Source organism: Schistocerca serialis, chromosome 7 (genome assembly GCF_023864345.2).
Source record: "Schistocerca serialis cubense isolate TAMUIC-IGC-003099 chromosome 7, iqSchSeri2.2, whole genome shotgun sequence".
NCBI lineage: Eukaryota > Metazoa > Arthropoda > Insecta > Orthoptera > Acrididae > Schistocerca > Schistocerca serialis.
Window position 1 is genome coordinate 439,512,449 of NC_064644.1, and position 19,836 is coordinate 439,532,284.

A 19,836-nucleotide genomic window follows, 5' to 3' on the forward strand; every position below is an offset into this window, starting at 1 on the left:
TCCCTTTTTGTAATTAAATTTTTTTTCATTCATTAACATTCATAAACAAAAAAATTTAAGTAGAGGGTGATGTAGGGAAGCAGCCTACTCACGCTGTAGCAAATTCACATCAGTTTCCATTGTGTGCCAGCCAGTCTGCTGTAACTACCTCTGACGTCATAAATGTTGCGCAATACCTTCAAAATCAAGCAAATGACCTAAAACTTTTCTAGCATGTCAGAAATAATACTAAATTAATGTGTGTTAAATATCAGTTCGATAACTTCAGCCATTTCCGAGATTTGGACGTTCTTCTGGAAAAATCATTGGCGCAACAGAAAAGAGCTAGAGACTTCAAAATTTATATTTAGATTCATCTTTCATAATGATTTAATAAAAATAGTATTTTGGATTTCACAAATTAAGACTTTAGTGGAAATTCATGATTTTGTGGTTTTCATCTCAAAACTGAAGGAAGCAAGATAGATTAAGTAGGCTAGTAAATAAGGCTAGGATGTTTAGATTTAAATAGGTTGGAGGTCCGCTATGATTATGAAGATGTGTAAAGTTTCTTTTTAATACCTATAAAATTATAGCGATAGCGGATCTCAAAAGGGACAGTTCAGAGCTCATCTGCTGCGTGCAGGGTAATTTAATTAATTCTCTCGCTCAAAGTATTTAACTTAGCCACGTCAAAATTTTATTATCAATACTTACCTGCGTGCTGAATGCACGTTTAAATTAAGAGCTTCCGCGGCCATCAGCCAAAGAAGCTATAAATTATTATGTATCTTGAAGTAGTGCGTTACTAGCCCAGCGGCTAGTCAGGAGAGCGGATTTGATCAGGCGATCCCTCAGCCGTCCGCACCGCGGCTTTATATATAAGAACACTGCGCGAGGAAGGGAGGCCCCAGTTCTCTCCAGACGCTGAATGACACGCCATCTGTGTCGGTAGTCGCGTCGCATCAGTGTATCTGCTACCAACAGCCTCGGGTGCCGTATTAAGTTACTAGAGATACGCGGAGTCGGACATTTATAGTTGCATCAGCGCATTAGACTCTGAACTGTTCTGTTAGTTAGGTTGTAGGGATACTTGTGGTTTTTATTTGTGAATTTCAGAATATACTCAACTATTTTGGAAAACCGTTTTTGATTAGAAATCCCGGACAATCTCCTAATTCCTCAGAGCTATAAGCTGCAGCTATAAGAACATTCTCAGGTAAAGTGGGCACTAGGATATCTATTTACTGGCTCCAAGTTTTATTAAATCACTTTCTGGGGGTCACGGAGTAAATAGAGAGCCAGTGTTGAGAACGGCAAAAGACAGCAATAACAACATTCTAAAAGCTAGAAACTGAATTTTACATGCAAGCGTTTATACAGCAACATAATTAATATTATTACAAACTTGCATCCGCCGCCCCACAGGGCGTTGTCTGCATGTTGCTTGCAAGACTGTCTTTGGCCTCTCTTCTGATAGGTGCAATTGATTTTTTTTCTTTTTTATCTCATTTTTGTTCTATATTGTTCATTGAATTTGTTCGGGGTGGACGTCCGATGACACCCATTCAAGGTTCTCCGTTGATATGTTCACTCAGTTGTTTCGAACATGCAGAGCTACCATGCTGGCTTTCATCCGCTCATCTGGGGGGCCCCGGTGGCACCAGCGGCTAGCTGCGAAGGCCGCGTGGTCTTGCGAGGCCCTGTATCTGGGGGACGAAAGGCAGCAAAATCACGGGGCAAATAGCATGCACAAAGTTGGTTCTGGTGGCGACGCTGCAAGCCATCGGGACCTGCAATCAAATACATGGAAGAGCCAATGCGTTTCTTGATCATGCTTCTTTCCCAGCGCCCACCGTTGCCATAAACCCTGAACAGAAGAAGATCATGAGACGCAAAACAATACTTGTTGACCATTGGCAGCACCAGATCCTGCAGTGGGTGTAGCAAGTGGAGCTGCCTCCGATGGCGGCAGCCATGCAGAAGTTCTGCTGGTGGTGGTTCGTCTCATAGGTGGGAGCCTTAGGAGGCGAGAAAGAGTTGCAGCGCCCGTTTCCATATGTGGTTTCAAGCTTTGCCATCTATTGCTTAAAAGAGTGTACAAAGCATTCTGCTTCTCCATTGGACTGGGGGTTGAAATGGAGCACTTGTGAGATGACGAATGCCATTTTGTTCACAAAACTGTTGAAAATCACGTAAAGTGAACCATGGGCTGTTGTCCGACACAACTACTTCTGGCAAATTTTCTATGCATAATGTTGAGGACAACGACTGAATGGTGCTATGTGATGTGGTAGATTTCATAGGCACCTGAAACGGAAACTTGCTAAGGAGGCTACCACTATGAGCCAACGAGTGTTCCAAAATTGTCCTTCAAAGTAAGTATGTACTCGTTGCCATGGTAATTCAGCCAAGCTGAGAATGTCCTCGGCGGAGCGGATTGGTTGTCTGTACAAGTGTGACACTGTGACGTCATCTTTTCAATGTGGGTGTCCATGCCCGCATCTCGTGGTCGTGCGGTAGCGTTCTCGCTTCCCACGCCCGGGTTCCCGGGTTCGATTCCCGGCGGGGTCAGGGATTTTCTCTGCCTCGTGATGGCTGGGTGTTGTGTGCTGTCCTTAGGTTAGTTAGGTTTAAGTAGTTCTAATTCTAGGGGACTTATGACCACAACAGTTGAGTCCCATAGTGCTCAGAGCCATTTGAACCAATGTGGGTGTCCATGCCCTGTCTATTTCAGTGCCGTCGCGCTAACTGTTTAGTGCGAACAGTTCCCCAATCTCCTTGGTGGAGCAATCGCAACACCTCCTTGTGCAACAATTTGGGAATAAGCACGAGCGATTGTCCACTGTCATTTTGAACTGGAACTACACCTTGTTGAACTGAAAGGATATGCCGAAGTGCAAAATATCGATGCACAACTAAGTTCTGGATACTGTTCAATGAACGAGGTAAAGACGTGCGAATGTAATGCAACAAACTCTTGAGATCATGGTATGCTTCCGTGGCCTGTGCAATTTTTCTGTAGTGCAAGGGAAAAGATTCCAGGAATTCAGAGTCCTGCGCATCAATTTGCAACAAGATGCGGCAGAACCATGAAAATCAGAGTCTGGCTCAAGCGGAAGGCGAGATAGTGCGTCGGCATTGCCATGGTTTGCCGTAGGTTTGTACACTGCGAAGGCTTGTGATCTGTCACTAAATAAAACTTGCGATCATATTGTAAGAGATCCATGATTAAGGAATTTGTTGCTAGCGCACTCGAGCAGATGTAATTTCGATGGATTGCTCATGCGCTGCCTGCAATATGTAAGCTATAAGAGAATCTCAGATCAGAGAGCAGTGTTGTCAGCAGTAGGAACTGTTTAGCAGTAGTAGGGGTAGTAGCTAGCAGTGTGGTGTATCGCGTTGGCTGGGCCGGTCGTGGGGAGCGATGGCGGTGCCTGAGCGTTGTAGTATAAGGTAAAAGTAGCCTCGCGCATATGTACTATTGTTATATCAAGTACCATGTAAATGTTTTTAAAAAATCTCTAAATAATATTCTTTCTTGTAAAATTTAACTTTTGACAATCATTCATCTCAATTTAAAGAATTTACTAATTTCTCCAATCCATGGTCATCCCAATTATTGTAAAGAAAAATCAGTTGTTTCTTTTTATACACGACAAATCTATCGGCCAGCATTGCACTGGGCTGTGCCAAAAAAATTTCTTATGGGAGCAGATATATACGCGTTATCCAGGTAAGAATTTTCAATCTATTCAGAATTCATTTTCAGGGCCATGACGCAGCACTGCTGACGTCCAAAATTTACCAGTTTAAATTCACAGTCAGTTAATTATTGAAAGGTTATGTAAGTGAGCCACAATTTTATTGAGAGATTAGTCACGTTATTATTGTGAGGTTACGGAATTTATCTGTTGGTAGGTTACGCTAAATGTGAATGCAATAAACATTTATTTTTCTGTTGCGAGGTTACACTTTTTTGTGGGGAGGTTACAGTATAAATAGTGATGGAATTTGGTCACATCATACACAATAGCGAGAGCCTCTTATTCTATTTGGGAATAATGGCACTGAGTTTGAAGTAGCAACTTTGAGGCAAAAGCAATAGTTCTATCTTGTGCACCAATTTTGTGTGAAAGCACAGCGCCGATTCCGTAGGAAGAAGGGTCGACTTGCAAAGCTACTGACTTGGCAGTGTCAAAATGCACTAAAAATCTGTCACTGAGCAAGGCGTTTTTGAGTTTCTGAAATGTGTCTTGACCGTCTTTAGTCCACACAAAAGGTATATTTTAGCGACGCAAGCGACGCAGTGGAGCCGAGATCTGAGCGACATTCTGTATGTACTGAATGTAGTATGTCATCTTGCCTAGGACTGATTGCAGTTCAGACACATTGCGATCAAAATGCAGGTCACGGATTGCAAGAAAATGAGATTCGAAGGAGTGCACATGTTGACCGTTTATCATATGACCGACGTATTGTAGATCATTTTGAAAAAAGTCAGACTTTTCGAGATGGCACTTGAGTCCTGCTTCTGACAACACTCGAAAAAGAGTGCGTAAATTGGCACTGTGTTCCTCTGGTGTACGATCTGAGACGACAGTATCGTCAAGGTAGTTTGAACAAAACTGCACTTTTGCAGTCAGCTTTTAATATTTCTAAAATTTAAAGAACCTCTCTCACACCGGCCTGATTTAGCTTCACTGATCAGGATAGTAAAAACATGCGTATATTAAGGGAATTTTCATTGACAAAGCAGGCTTATCACATTCACACAGTTCAATACTGTTCTGTCCTGATTAAATTAAGCTTAACTTAAATTCCATAAGGCAGTGAAGCAATTTCGAAGTCTCGGTGCGACGAAAATTGTGAGTCGATCTCCTGGAAACATTTGTAATAATTATTAACTTTCGGTGATCACATGGGGAAGACCGGAGATCTGCTGGTAATACCGTGTTAGCCTATTTATTTGAAGTAACTGGATATCTTGAGCATTCAAAACGGCAGGTTCGTCCAGTGTAAATCAGACGTTCCCAACTGATCCCGTGCAACACAGCGTAGTAAGCAGACACTGTCAATAGTAATAATCCGTTAAATAATACGCGAAAACACTTACTTTAGTTTAGTTCATGTATTAAACTCCTTCCCATACAGAATCTCATCAAGATGGCGACTCGCTCAACAATACGTACATATAGATCCTTCTTTTACGACTAATCGGCAAGAAGTTCCTATTCGTTTCATAAGAGAAAACATAGATAGCAGAGAAGCTATTCCATGGAGTAAATGGACGCTCCAAGGAATAATTGGGCTCGAAACTACTTTGCATTGATAATCGGTAAGATAAGAAGAGATATTTCGAGATATGTACTGAGTTATATAATTTCTAAAATTTCTGAAAATATCGTGGAGAGACCGCTGCAAGAGACATTACAAGCTGTTCCTAGTAACACTGACAAATGGCGGATGCGCAAGCAGTGCAAAAGGGCAAACGCAAATACTTGAACAGTCCTAGATCCGTATTTACAACAAATACTTTCTGTGATTCTTCATCCAAAGGAATTTTCAAGTAGGCATCACGCAAATCGATCTTAGAAAAGTAACGTCCCGCGCCAAACCCGTCCATGAGTTCCTCAGAACGACGTAACGCATAAGGGTCAACTACTGTCTGTGGGTTGACTGTAGACTTGAAGTCATCACGAATACGAAATCTACCAGAAGGCTTAGGTAACAAAATGAGAGGACTTGCCCACTGATTAGCTTGAATTTCACCATTATCTTGAAATTCTTTCAATTCACTGGCTACTCTGTCCCTCAAAGCAATTTGAAGGGGGCGGGCCAGAAAAAACAGGCTGTGCATTATCTTTGATTGTAACATGCGCTACAAAGTTATTAGCTTTTCCCATTCCTTCGGAAAATTGTTCAGCAAATTCTTCAAGCAAGCTAGCGACACAGTGTTTTGGATCACAAGTTGATACGGAAAGTAGGTTGTTGTGGATGACAAATCAAAGACATTTAAATAGAAAATGTTCTCACTGTGCCTAGATTTCATCACAGTAAAATTCACTGTCTTAGTGTGAGATTTGTTAAGAGTCAGACAAACTACACTGTCGAAGCACTGGAATTTCCTGCCCGTTGTAAGCAGTGAGGTGAGTGCTAGATTTAGAAAGGCGTGGTGAGCCTAACTGTTCGTACGTGGCATGATTACTGAAGTACCTGAAGTACCTGTGTCTAACTGGAAGTTCACACGACGGCCAGCAATTTGTAATGAGAGAAATGGTTTGTTAGAACGTCCTTGCACTAGGGCGAGAAGGAGGCAGAAACTTACTCTTACTTTCGTCAGAACCTGTTGCAGGTTTGGAAAACACAACGCTCACTGCATGTCCCCTAGCCTGTTTTTTCTGGGAGCGGGCAAAATTGGCGTTTTTGTGCCGTTGCAAATAAACTGCTTGGACATGGCCTTTTTTTCCACAGGTGTAACACCTTGCGTTACGTGATGGACAATCCTGTCTTTCATGGCGAGCAAAACATCTAGGGCAAGGCTTCACTAAGTTCAAAGGTCTGTTTCCCTGTCTACGTGGCTGTCCGCGCGGCTTTGTACGCGCTCGTTGTTGTGGCTGCTTGAGAAGGTCGCGAGCAAAGGGCGACTCAACCCGGCAAATCGGGGCCCTTTCTTTTTCTTTTTAGCGCCTAGAACAGATTTTTTTTTAATTGGGATTCTATTTGGGTACAAAATTAGGCAGTTCACAAACACTAAATGAAATGCATCCTCTGCAAAAAAAAAAAAAAAAAAAAAAAAAAAAAAAAAAAAAAAAAATCATTTTAAAACAAATCACAAATTTGAAGGAACAGGGATGGTGTTTTGTTTTATTTATTTATTTATTTTCAATAAAGATCACTCTGTTAAAAGGAACATGTAGTCATTTCATCGTATAGTATGTGCATTACGTATTAGTGGTAAGAGAAGCGTGAGGTTCATTATCAGCTGTCAAATGTGCACACCGACTGCACCCGGCACATCCCAACTGCGTGGGGGGTCAAGGAAGACTGCCTGAAGATAGTTGGCAAAGGTTTTCCGATAGTGTGACCATCTATGAACCTCATTGTGGGCTTGCTGCAAGAAATACCAAAAGTCAAGTCGCGACTTGGCAGCATCCCCATAGAGGTACGCGATCGTCCAACCTTTGACCCAGATGATCGACTGTGATTTAGTCACCGGAAAGTAGTCACTCTCTGAATGTAAGAAGAAAGCAGGTGGAATATGTTGCGGGGTCACACGGAGGTAGCAAGCCACCATCTGCCTTCCTAGGAGCCAGACGTCCTCCACCGCGATACCAGTTAAGCGGTGATGGTCGTCATCCACTTGGTGACATTTTGGGCATAGTGGAGTGTCCACTAGTCCAATTGCATGGAGCCGTTGGTTGGTGTTGAACTTGCCACAGGCGACAGAGAACCACAGTGCCCGAACGAAGGTAGGAAGGAATTTTTGGTGCACATGTCTCCAAATCTTCGGCCAATGCAACCTGGGGTGTTTGAGTTCAATGACATTACGACTTATCCGTCGTAGCAGCCAAACATAAAAATCCTTCGCGCTTGGCGGTCTCGTGCGCGGAAGCTCGTCTCTGATATAACTAAGTTCCACTATAAATGTTGAGACATGCGCAAAATGTGGCGTAATGTTTCCCACCGCCACCGGAGGTGTGAGGGACGCTGGAACCAGGAGATCCAGTAAGCGAGATGTAAGGGAATCACCCCCGCTACGCCATTGCTTGTACATCGTGGCTAGAAGGAGCGCCGTCGGTCGGCAGTGAACATTCGTAAGTCCGAGTCCCCCCTTGTCCGTAGGGAGCGTGAGCGTTTCGTATCGCGCCTTGAGGGGCGATCCAATCATCACCAAATAGCCTAGTGCTGATTGAAGTCGACGTCCGAGCGTGAGTGGTAGGGGCAGGATCTGTGAAATATGCACCATTCGAGAAACCACATAAGTGTTCAGATACTCGACTCGCTGCAAAGGATCAAGGCGCCGTAGGAGATGTTGTCGGACCATGGTACGTGTTGTCTGTAAAATACGTTGGTAGTTAACTGCTGCAGTATGTTTTACAGATGAGGTAAAGTCTATGCCGAGATAGCGGAATCGTTGCACATAAGGAAACGGACTGATTTCTTCCGGCGTAAGGCCCCTTCCAACCGGCATTGTCGCCGATTTGTTCATGTTCACTGCACTACCGGCCGTCACACTGTGGTCCAACAACAGTTCAAGGACCGTCTTCACCTCTTCCTCAGAACGAACGAGCAACAGGAGGTCGTCCGCATAGGCACGACATTTGAAGGTGTAGCCCCGTAGTTCCATCCCAGAAAGAGAATTGGTTAGCCTCCCAATTGATGGTTCCAACGTTATCGTGAACAGCAGCATCGAAAGAGGGCAGCCCTGACGAATGGATCGTCGAATTTGAATGGGCCCTGCTATACGCCCATTAACCTGTTCCATGGATTGTGCGCCCCCGTAAAACCTTCTAATGAGACCAGTAAAACGGTCTGGAAATCCCATTTGTTCCAGTACAGCATACAGATAGTTGTGGCGCACCTTATCAAAAGCACTGTCAAAATCAACCGCCACCATCGCCGCTTTAAGCCTCCTCCGCCAGTAGCTGTTTGCACATTCACCGATCCACCCGGTGTCGTCTGTTCTGGAGAGAGAACGCTATGAATTAACGTACGACATCGGGACGCTAGCAACCGTGCAAAGATCTTATAGTCGGCATTAAGCAGGGTGATGGGGCGATAATGCGTGACCGTAATTCCTGGCTTCGGTTTATGTACTGGCACCAAGAGGCCTTCTATAAAAGCCGGTGGAATAGGCGCATCGGAATTTAACATCTCGTTGTACATTTCCGTCCATCGCGGTGCCATTTCGTTGCGAAATTCTCGATAAAATTCAGCAGGAAGCCCATCAATGCCTGGGGACCGATTCAACGCACCTTGTGCGATCGCATCATGTACTTCCTCACAGCTAATGGCTTCCAGTAAGGTTCCCGCGGCTTCCACCGTCAGTGTACGGGAGACGTACGTGGCTATACGGTCGAGGTCATCGACAGGGGCTGCTTCTACATCTACATCTTCTTCCCGGTAGATGTGTTGGTAATGGTCGACGAATGCAGAGACAATGTCCGCTTGACGCGTCACTCTTCGGTCTTCGGGGATAATTAATTCCCGTACCAAAACGCGTCGTCGGTGCTTTCGTTCATTCACGACGTGGTGCATGGAAGGAATCTCGTGTCTTATCGTATCGTGACATCTGGCGCGCACCATGGTTCCCTGAAGATGTTTCCGAGCTAGAGCCACTAGTTTAGCTTTTATCCTTTTGCGTTCGATCCAGATGTCCTGTCCCGGCGGACCACCATTCAGGTCGCGCAGTGCTGCAAAATAAAAGTCGGTCGTACGGCGGCGCCATTCTGCCATCTCCCTGCTATATGAGATAAACGTACGGCGAAGCGCCGGTTTAGCACAAGTCAGCCACCAATCAAGCATCGTCGTATACCTTCCAACCCTTCGATCGAACATCGTCCATGTCTCAAGGATCCGTTGACGGCATTCAGATTCATGTAGATGTTGAATGTTTAGTTTCCACGGGGCCTTACTGTTCCACACCCATCTACGGGGAAGAAGCACCGTACAGATGTAAGCGCTGTGATCGGAAAATGCCAATGGCCAGCGTTCCGCGTCCTGGACATCATTTGCTTGAGCCCGTGAGATATAAATGCGATCTAATCTGCTCGCCGAATGACTTGTCACATAGGTGTATCCCGGTGCAGCTCCATGTCGTAATTCCCACGTGTCACGGAGTACAAGGTCGTTGACAACGATTCGCAACTCCTGGCTGATGTTTGCTTGCGGCCATTGGTCTTTCTGGCTGAGAACACAGTTGAAATCTCCACCAATTATTACACATTCATAACGTCCATGGAATAGTGGAGCAATGTCTTCTGCATAAAATCGCGCCCTTTCTCGTCACTGATTATTTCCCGACGGTGCATAAAGATTGATGATGTGTGTTCCAAACGTCGTGAAAGCCATTCCCCTGGCCGACAGAAGATAACACACGTTTTCCACTGGGAAGCCATCTCGCACGTAAACTGCACACCCCACTCCCATTGTGATCTCCATGTGACGAATAGGATTGGTAGCCTGCGATGTATGGGAGTGCAGCTATGTGGACTTCCTGCAGCAAAGCAATATCCACATCAGATGCCCAAATCGTTTCCTTCAGGAGGTGTATTTTGGCCGGTGAGCGCACGTCATTTATATTTAATGTTGCAATACGGTTCGCATGGCGTTGAATCCCACTCTGTCGAGGCGCAACAACATCTCCCTGCATCGGCGCTGGGGGCTGAGTTAGAAGACGTTCTCTCACCCCTCTCCCTTCACCTTCAGCAATTATTAGGCCGTCTTCGTGAGTGCCGGCTGCCTCTGTATGACGTCCGGCGCCTCCTCAATATCGTCACACCACATCTTTTCAGGCTGTGATATATTCGTGTCCATAGCCACAGCATCTGCGTCTGGAGAGCCAACTGGCTGTGATTCCTCTTCAGCATCACCACGTCCCGGTACCGTCAATGTGACAGACCGCTGTGGGTCTGGTCGAACAGTTCCCATTGCCGCATCCTGTTTCATAGAGGCTGTTGCGTCGTCTTGGTCCACAGGCACATCGTCGTCGGGGCAAGGGGAGCCATCCCGAGGAGATGTCGTGCGACGCCGGCGTTTCCTCCTTTTCGGGGAACGTTGTTTGCGTGATCTTCCTTCCGTGTTCTCAGATTGTAGGGAATCACGGCTGCCCGACAGAAAAGCATCCGTAGGAACTGGAAGTGTTTCGGGTCCCATCGTTGTACTTGGCGGGAGTTCGGTCGAAACTAATGTTGTCGTCTCAGAGTGCGTTCCAGACGGAACAGCATCCGTAGTGGCTGGAACTGTTTCTTCTACTATCGGTGTGCTTGGTGGGAGTTCGGTCTCATCTGATGCTGTCGCCGTAGATTGTATGCTCGATGGAGCAGCATCCTCTGTCATCCCGACGTCTGCGACAAGGTTTCGGAGAGCGCCATCTTGATCTTCCACCGGGGCTGTGTCCTTTCGGTCATCAGCGGACGCAGTGAGGGCTTTGGCATAGGTGATCGGTAGTACTGTCATCGCCGGCGACGGCTCCCGCACATCTGAAGGCAGTTGCGTAATCCGCCGTTGCATACAGTTTGACCTGAGGTGTCCCTCCTGGCCACAGCCAGAACATGTACGTGGCTGACCATCGTAAATCACCACCGCCCGACAACCACCAAGCCCGCATCTCGTGGTCGTGCGGTAGCGTTCTTGCTTCCCACGCCCGGGTTCCCGGGTTCGATTCCCGGCGGGGCCAGGGATTTTCTCTGCCTCGTGATGGCTGGGTGTTGTGTGTTGTCCTTAGGTTAGTTAGGTTTAAGTAGTTCTAAGTTCTAGGGGACTGATGACCATAGCTGTTAAGTCCCATAGTCCTCAGAGCCATTTGAACCATTTTTTTTTGAAAACCACCAATTGTCAGATAGGACGGTACATGCTTCTGAAGATCAATAGTGATCTGTCGCACTCCGTTAAGAACGGGGTACGTGGCGAATTGTGTCCAGCGTTCTGCCGTGTGACCATGTACCGTGCCGTATGGCTTAAAAGCCTCGATAACTTCTTCAGCCGGGAGCTCAAATGGCAGCTCAAAAACACGTATTGTCTGTACACCCAGACCAGCATGTTCTACAGTTACCGTGCCGACATTCCCGTCACTATGGCAAAATCGGAGACCTGCTTTTGTCGCCTGTAAAATTCTCTCACATGCCGCGTCATTTACCATCTTAACATACACCGTGGGACTAACGATGGACAGGTGAATTCCGACAATATCGTTTGGCGGTATCTTGACTTCCTCTCGAATGAATCGTTCCACTGCTAAAGCTTTTGGTCGTTCGTAGTCTTTGCAGAAATTGAATCGTAGTGTAGTTTTCCTGTACTTGTTCGCCATGATCGTTGTTACTAGCCCGCGCGCAGACCAAGTCCACAAGTAAATAAACACTCGCACACGCCGCACAGGCGGAAGTATCGGACCTCCGCTTCGCACGGCCGCTAGTGCCGAACTAAGGCCTGGTCAAACTTATCAGCCGCTATGGCACTTGAACCATATTGCTGTAAGATTTGCAATACCCGAGGAAGTGATGGATCAGAATACTTAAATATTTGTTCCCGTATTCTGCTCTCTGGGACATTGAATGCTATAGCATCTCTAATCATTAAATCACTGTAAAAGTTGCTACAATCACACTTAAATTTACACTTCCTAGTCATACCCGTTAATTCTGTGTACCACTGACAGTACGTCTGTTCAAGCTTTTTCTACAAGCGAAAAATGCTATCTGGCTGCTTGAACTAGGTGGTCATAGTACTGAGCAGCCGACCGGTGTGACCTAGCGGTTCTAGGCGCTTCAGTCTGGAACCAAGCGACCGCTACGGTAGCAGGTTCGAATCCTGTCACGGGCATGGATGTGTGTGAAGTCCTTAGGTTAGTTATGTTTAAGTAGTTCTAAGTTCTAAGGGACTGATGACCGCAAATGTTAAGTGCCATAGTACTCAGAGCCATTTTTTTAGTACCGAGTTACTGCAGCGATTACGTGGTCGTAACTGAGTTCGTCGGAAGGCGCAGTTGGGAATAATTTTTGTATTAACCTGAACACTGGGGATCCCGCAATCGAAAGAAAGTACTGTAGCTTTACAGTACCTTGAACTGTATGAACTTCAGAGTGTGCTTGGAACTGTGTCAGGTATTCAAGCCATTCTGTGTCGGTAAATTGCCAGAACGGCAGTATGCTGGTCGGCGGCACTTGCTGGGCTGATTTCTTGGTCTGTTGCGCGGTCGACGCGGCTTGTGCAGCCAGTAGTTGTACTGTCGTCAGTAAGGTAGCAAATTTTTGGTTCTGAAATTGAAAAGTTGGTGTTAGGTCCATCACATTGGCCGCCTGATGCCTGAGGTGCGGGGCCATGTGGTGGAGGGAGCAGGGGTTGCCATGATTTACACAAAAACGTTACAGGAAAAAGGAAGCAAAGCCTCTGAAAAGAGAAATCTGCTTAGTTCTGCCGCTCCCCTCCTGAAATACACGCAAGAACACAACAAAAATTTAGGAAAATGATCAACACTCCAAGCTAATGCAGATCACAAGCAAACAAGATCTTCGGTCTAGTTAATGAACTTAGATCTGCACTGATTTATTCTCGTCGCCACTTTTGTGTCGTCTCGTTGCCACTGTCCAGTCGTGTGCCATGGGAGGCAAGGGAGAGGATGTTGTTTTGTGGCCGGTATCCTCTTCTAGAACACCAACTGCACACATGTATTAACATGGTTCTTTATGACCCAGAAGAGAAAGCTCCTTATCTTTAAGCTAGTCCATGTGTCGGGGTACAAGCTCTTCGGAATTAGTCCTCGTTAGCCTCAGTGCTGGTGAAGTACTAGTCCCGCTACGAACACTACGCCGGTCACTATTTACTGGCCGAGACTGAGACTTTTACTGTCTCTGACTGTGACTGCGACTGACCGGGCCCTCTCGTCCGCAGCGGCGATCTGAATACTGGCGCTCGAGAGGGCGTTGCTGTGTGCTGCTTGATAGTCTGTCTTTGGCTCTCTCCTGATTGGCGTGCTTGATTCAGCGCTTGTTGTCGATCTTGTTGCAACCTCTTTCCCGACCGATGTGCTAGCGACAACTTACTCCAACACATGACCGAATAGTGTATTTTATCGATAAACAGATGCCTACATTAACATTTTTTATTTGATTTTACTCACCGGCCTTGTTGACAACTTCCCCAATGTTTGCATTCATTATGTTCCATACACAGATACTCTATCTGATCAAAACTGTCGGGACACCTCTGTGTAACTCGGAACTGCGCTCGATATCACAAAAGGTGGATCAGTCAGTATAAGAGGAAGCAGCAACGGTAGAATGCGTCAGTCAGGAGACGTCACTGAGTTCAAACGTGGAGTGGTCACTGGATGTCTTGCAAGTAACAAATCCGTCACGCATATTTGAAGCCTTTTAGAGCTGCCGCGCCGTCCCCACTGAAAATATTGAAAAAAACTTAAACGCAAATATGAAAAAGATTTAATATGGACGAGAGCTTACATCAACGCGAAATATACTGAGTGCGACACTGGCTGCACAGGTGGCATAATTTTTCTCATTTCTATTATTATTATGTAAAATGTTAATAAATGTTATTACGCACAATATAATCTATGTAAGTTTAACGTGAAGAACAGCGGTCAGTTGTTCTTCTACTTTTTTTTCTCTTGTCTGATGTGGTAGAAGTCGGTCATGTTTGTTAATTTCTGACGAATGTATGTTATTTGTGATATTAATACAATAATATAATAGTATAAAGTTATTGTTGACCATTATTTGTAGAAGGTGAGGCCTGTGTCATGTCCGTTCCCCTTTAAAATCAGTATTCTGACTAATTTTCAGCTCAACAATTGCAGCCGCCGCTGCAGCGACAGACGCCATTACGTGGCATTTTTAATTCACAAATTTAGCGGAAGCAACGAGATCGCCCGCTCAAAACATAACAAATATTTTTTCCACAGCCGCCTGACGCAGCAGAAGAAAATATAGTTTTTAAGATTTTTATTTTCAGTTACTCGCCGAGATCCAGACCACGACTCGGACATCAATTGTTTTTTAACGGCGGTAAGAACAATTCTCTCACGTGTGTGGGCAGTTGCAAATTATAACTAAGAACTCATGCTTGTTAAAAATATTTGCCGAGGCAAATACGAAAATATTATTTCAGTTCTCAGTTTAAATGCAATGTGTTCCTAGACTGGCCTATATTAAAGTAACTTTAACGTGAACAAAAAAGTTTTCTCATCTTAATCTTTATTAATCATCCAGTTATTAAAAGCATAAATTCAAAATTATAAATAAAGTCTGAAAAATAATTTCAATTCAATTCAAAATCAAATCCATAGCACAATTATTAAAAAGTTTCGGGCCCACACATTTTATTTTACCACGAGACTGCCCAAGTCTCATGCTGGTGTTGTGAATCTAAAGTGGGAACGCGAAAGACTAACTACAGCTAAACCGAGACCAAGGAGACCTCTTGTAGGTACAGAAAGGGCCTACTCGAGCACTGTGGACGTTGTTTGTAAAGAATCGCATTAAATCAGCAGGAGAAATCACGAGTGAGTTCCAAATCGTTTCTAGTGGTTGTGACAGTACGTCACATAAATGGGCATTTGGAGAAAGGGAAAGGAAGTTTTTGCTGTGGGACTAGTGAATTATAAATTATTTCAAGACTATGTACGTGCGCGCGATGTACAAGAAAGATTAAAAAGTTAAATAATACCACCAAAAATCACAAACAGCGATGTGATATAAAAATAAAAGAACATTCTATTTATCTGCGTAATGAAAATGAACAAGACCAGAGACTATTGAGAGATCTCATGTTTTTTGTTTCGTCTAGAGGAAGGCCGCCATTGTAGCGCTGGATAATAATTAAGGTTAGTTTTTCTGTATTTTGGCAAAATATAATAGAAATTGTTATTAGAAAGTTTGTATTATTAACTTAGTTGTCACCTCTCATGATCGCAACCATTAATTCTCATTAAGCAAGTTTTTACATAACTTCGTAGTGCAGGGAGCTCATCTCCCATAGCAGGATTTAGTCGGCCATTACACTGATTGTATAATTAAATTTTCATGTCACAATATTAAATGTAAATGCGAGAGAGTTCTCAATTTTGATCTTTCATTAATTTCAAAGTTGAAAAGAGTAGTGATAGATTTCATTTACCAAAATTCACAGCGCTGAATGAGTTCAGAATGTTTCATTTCGGCCGCCTAACGGCAGATGAGATTCTCTCCAGTTTTGCCTTGCAAGTAATGAACAAAAAATATTGAAAATATTTTCATTTAAGAAGCTCCGCAATATCTCAGATAATCTTTGTGTAGTTTGGTACATAAATGACCAGTAGCCCCTGAGACGCATATTAATAATTACAGTTTGTGTAAGAATACGCATATTTTCTTTTCTAAATAGCAGCGCTCACGCAAACTGTTTATTAGAAGGCGATGAGTCGCGCGTTGTGTTTAAAAAATATTTATCGTACGTACTTCGGGGCAGCTGATGTTCGTACGAGTGTTGTCGCGGTATAAGTTAATTAAAAGTCTCATGCTAACCCACAATATTTCAAGCCGTCCCAACCAAAATCATAAAATGTAATTATAAAAATAAAAATATATAATTATCCCGGGATAGTGCCCATCCACATCCATATATAGTTATACCGTGATGTGGTTTAGGTAGCGCAACGACAGTGCGTAGGGTGTTAATAAGCATGAGTGATTTGAAGACGTGAATCATGACGTACCCTGTGGCAAACCGATGTAAGAGTTTGGAACTGGCGAATGTCTGTAGAACATTATGTGTCATCATGCAAAGCGCGAGCAAAAACCGCTAAGTTCAGAAGCATATGAATACATTTTACAACAGTGTGTACAGCGTACAGTAGGTGAACAGTTCGGAGACGGTTGTTGTATAACGATGTCAATGCACCCTCTCATAAAGCAGCATCTGTTAGTGTTTTTTGGTCAAAAACATGCCCGAAATAGAGTGTCCTGCCCAGTCTCAAACTTAGCCCAGTGGAATACCTTTGCGGTGAGTTGGAACGTCGACTCTGCTTAATATACTCAGCATTCAACATCATTACCTTCTCTGCTTTCTTCTCTTGAGGAAGAATGGGGTGTATTTCCACCATAGACAATAAGACACCTCATCTGAAGTGTTCAAGTTGTCATAAAGGCGAAGGTTGGACAGCATATTAATGTGAATTAACAGGCATGGGATACTCTTGATCAGACAATGCATGACAGACACTGCGTCAATTAACAGTTCTTCTTCCTCGTCACTGAAACTTGTCTGTAGCATCTTAGCACACTTTGTAGTCATTTTCTCACACGAAATGTACCAGGCTTTCAGGAGTTTCTTCACTTTAACTCAGCGGCAGCACATTGACTGAAGGCTTCACTAGACTCGTGCAGATCCCTTTGTCCTCTCACGCTCTACTTAAAGCTCTGGCGCACCACGCATTGCACTTCGCCAGAAGACAGATTCACGATTTTGTCACTGTCGAGAGGACGACCCACTACGCCGAAAGCACGGCATACTATGCGACGCAAAATTCCCGCTCGTAGGAAATACCGTCTTTACTCACTGCTCCCGTAGCAGCCACACAGACGTTTAAGAAGTGGTTCATCCCCCGTTCCTTAGCCCGTAAAACTTCTCCTCCAGAACAGGCCTTGAAGGCCCAACGGTACTGACCGACAGGCGTGTCATCCTCAGCTCATAGGCGTCACTGGATGCGGATACGGAGGGCATGTGGTCAGCACACCACTCTGCCGGCCGTATGTCTGTTTCCGAGACCGGAGCCGCTACTTGTCAATCAAGTAGCTCCTCAGATTCCCTCACAAGGGCTGGGTGCACCCCGCTTGCCAACAGCGCTCAGCAGACCGGATGGTCACCCATCCAAGCGCTAGCCCAGCCCGACAGCACTTAACTTCACTGATCTGCAGGGAAATTGTGTTATCACTGCGGCAAGGCCGTTGGCCCATAGCTCATAAGATAGGGAAAAAATCCTGATACGGTATAATGCTAGGTACCTTCTACCAAGCACTTCATTGGTTTACAAGTTGTGCATGTAAATATAGAGCTGCAGCTGTTACGAAACCCACATGTGACTGTGACCCATCACTTTACATTCAACATTAATACTTTGATATAGTATATCAATTGAAATGGCGAGTTATAGACACCAAGAAAATAGAAGTACACATGCAATGAAGTGGTGTGTTTTTGAAGAGCGCAAATCAAAGTCAAAATTCGACGAATGAAATAACTACAACACTTGTGCAAAATGAGTTGAAATCTTTCAAAAAAATTACTATATATCATCTAGTTACAGCCAATTGTCAATATGTGTCCACGTGGTGCTGACCATATGCTGGTAACTATAATCGACCACATCGGAAATCTGCACCAGAATGGCTGCTGATAAACATGTTCCATTCAACCCTGTAATTGGAGCATGTCACGGGACCCACAGAATAGTAAATGGTTCAAATGGCTCTGAGCACTATGGGACTTAACGTCTGAGGACATCAGTCCGATAGATCTTAGAACTACTTAAATCTAACTAACCTAAGGACATCACATACATCCATGCCCGAGGCAGGATTCGAACCTGCGTCCGTAGCAAAAAAAAAATGGCTCTGAGCACTATGGGACTCAACTGCTGTGGTCATTAGTTCCCTAGAACTTAGAACTACTTAAACCTAACTAACCTAAGGACACACACCCATGCCCGAGGCAGGATTCGAACCTGCGACCGTAGCAGCAGCGCGGCTCCGGACTGGAGCGCCTAGAACCGCACGGCCACCGCGGCCGGCTCGTCCGTAGCAGTCGCGTGGTTCCGGACTGGAGCGCCTAGAACCGCTCGGCCACCGCGGCCGGCCAGAATAGCAAACAGTATCTACCAAAGTGTTGGGTGCTACCAACCTTCAATTTTTTCCTACCAACGGTGGAGAGGAGTGAGAGGGATTCTTAGATATGCTTATGTGTGCAGCGATAATATTATCGCAGCAAGACAGAGCGACATTATGTCTACTTTTTCAGTAATCACCGTCTCTGGCAACCGTATCCTACGTAAAAATGCACACTTTCTTCTGATGAAATGTTGCGGTAGCTACACCCAGTTTTCAGCAGTACTTGTATATGTGGTTCAAATCGTCGTCAAGCGTTCAGACTTATGTTTTATGTAGTTTCCCTGTGAAAACAAGCGCCGCTCGCTACTTCATCTGTAGAAGGGGCAGCTCCGAATTCCTTACCTATTTGGAGCCAATCTGAGCGTGTGTTATATAATAAAATAATCTTGATAATCTTGTGCTCCACGGCTAATTAATGTGAATGTTAACGAAAACCATCACAGCTGTGTTTCAGGGACGTTTATTATGCCAAACACAATTTCGTTCTAAATGAATATCTTTAGGTGACCTACAGTGAAACAGGTCAAACGTAAAGACAAAGAGTATGCTAAAAACCACTAAAACATTCACATCACATAATATACACGTAATAATGATATATAATTCGTAGCGAAAGTTCACCATCAGTCTTTGTAGATAATTCTCACAAAGGTGCAAATGTTTCGCTCCGGAGTCATGATTCAGTAATGTGTAATTGCCATATACATGGTGTTACGATAAGGTAGGGCCAAACTTTCAGGAAACTTTCCTCACACACAAAGAAAGAAAATATAGTATGTGGACATGTGTCCGGAAACGCTTACTTTCCATGTTAGAGCTCAGTTTATTACTTCTCTTCAAATCACATTAATCATGGAATGGAAACACACAGCAACAGAACGTACCAGTGTAACTTCAAACACTTTGTTACAGGAAATGATCAAAATGTCCTTCGTTACCGAGGGTACAAGCATCCACGCTCCGTCGCATGGAATCCCTGATGCGCTGATGCAGCCCTGGAGAATGGCGTATTGTATCACAGCCGTCCACAATACGAACACGAAGAGTCTCTGCATTTGGTACCGGGGTTGCGTAGACAAGAGCTTTCAAATGCCCCCATAAATGAAAGTCAAGAGGGTTGAGGTCAGGAGAGCGTGGAGGCCATGGAATTGGTCCGCCTCTATCAATTCATCGGTCACCGAATCTGTTGTTGAGAAGCGTACGAACACTTCGACTGAAATGCTAGTACTGTAGAGCAATGAGTCACATGTCAACA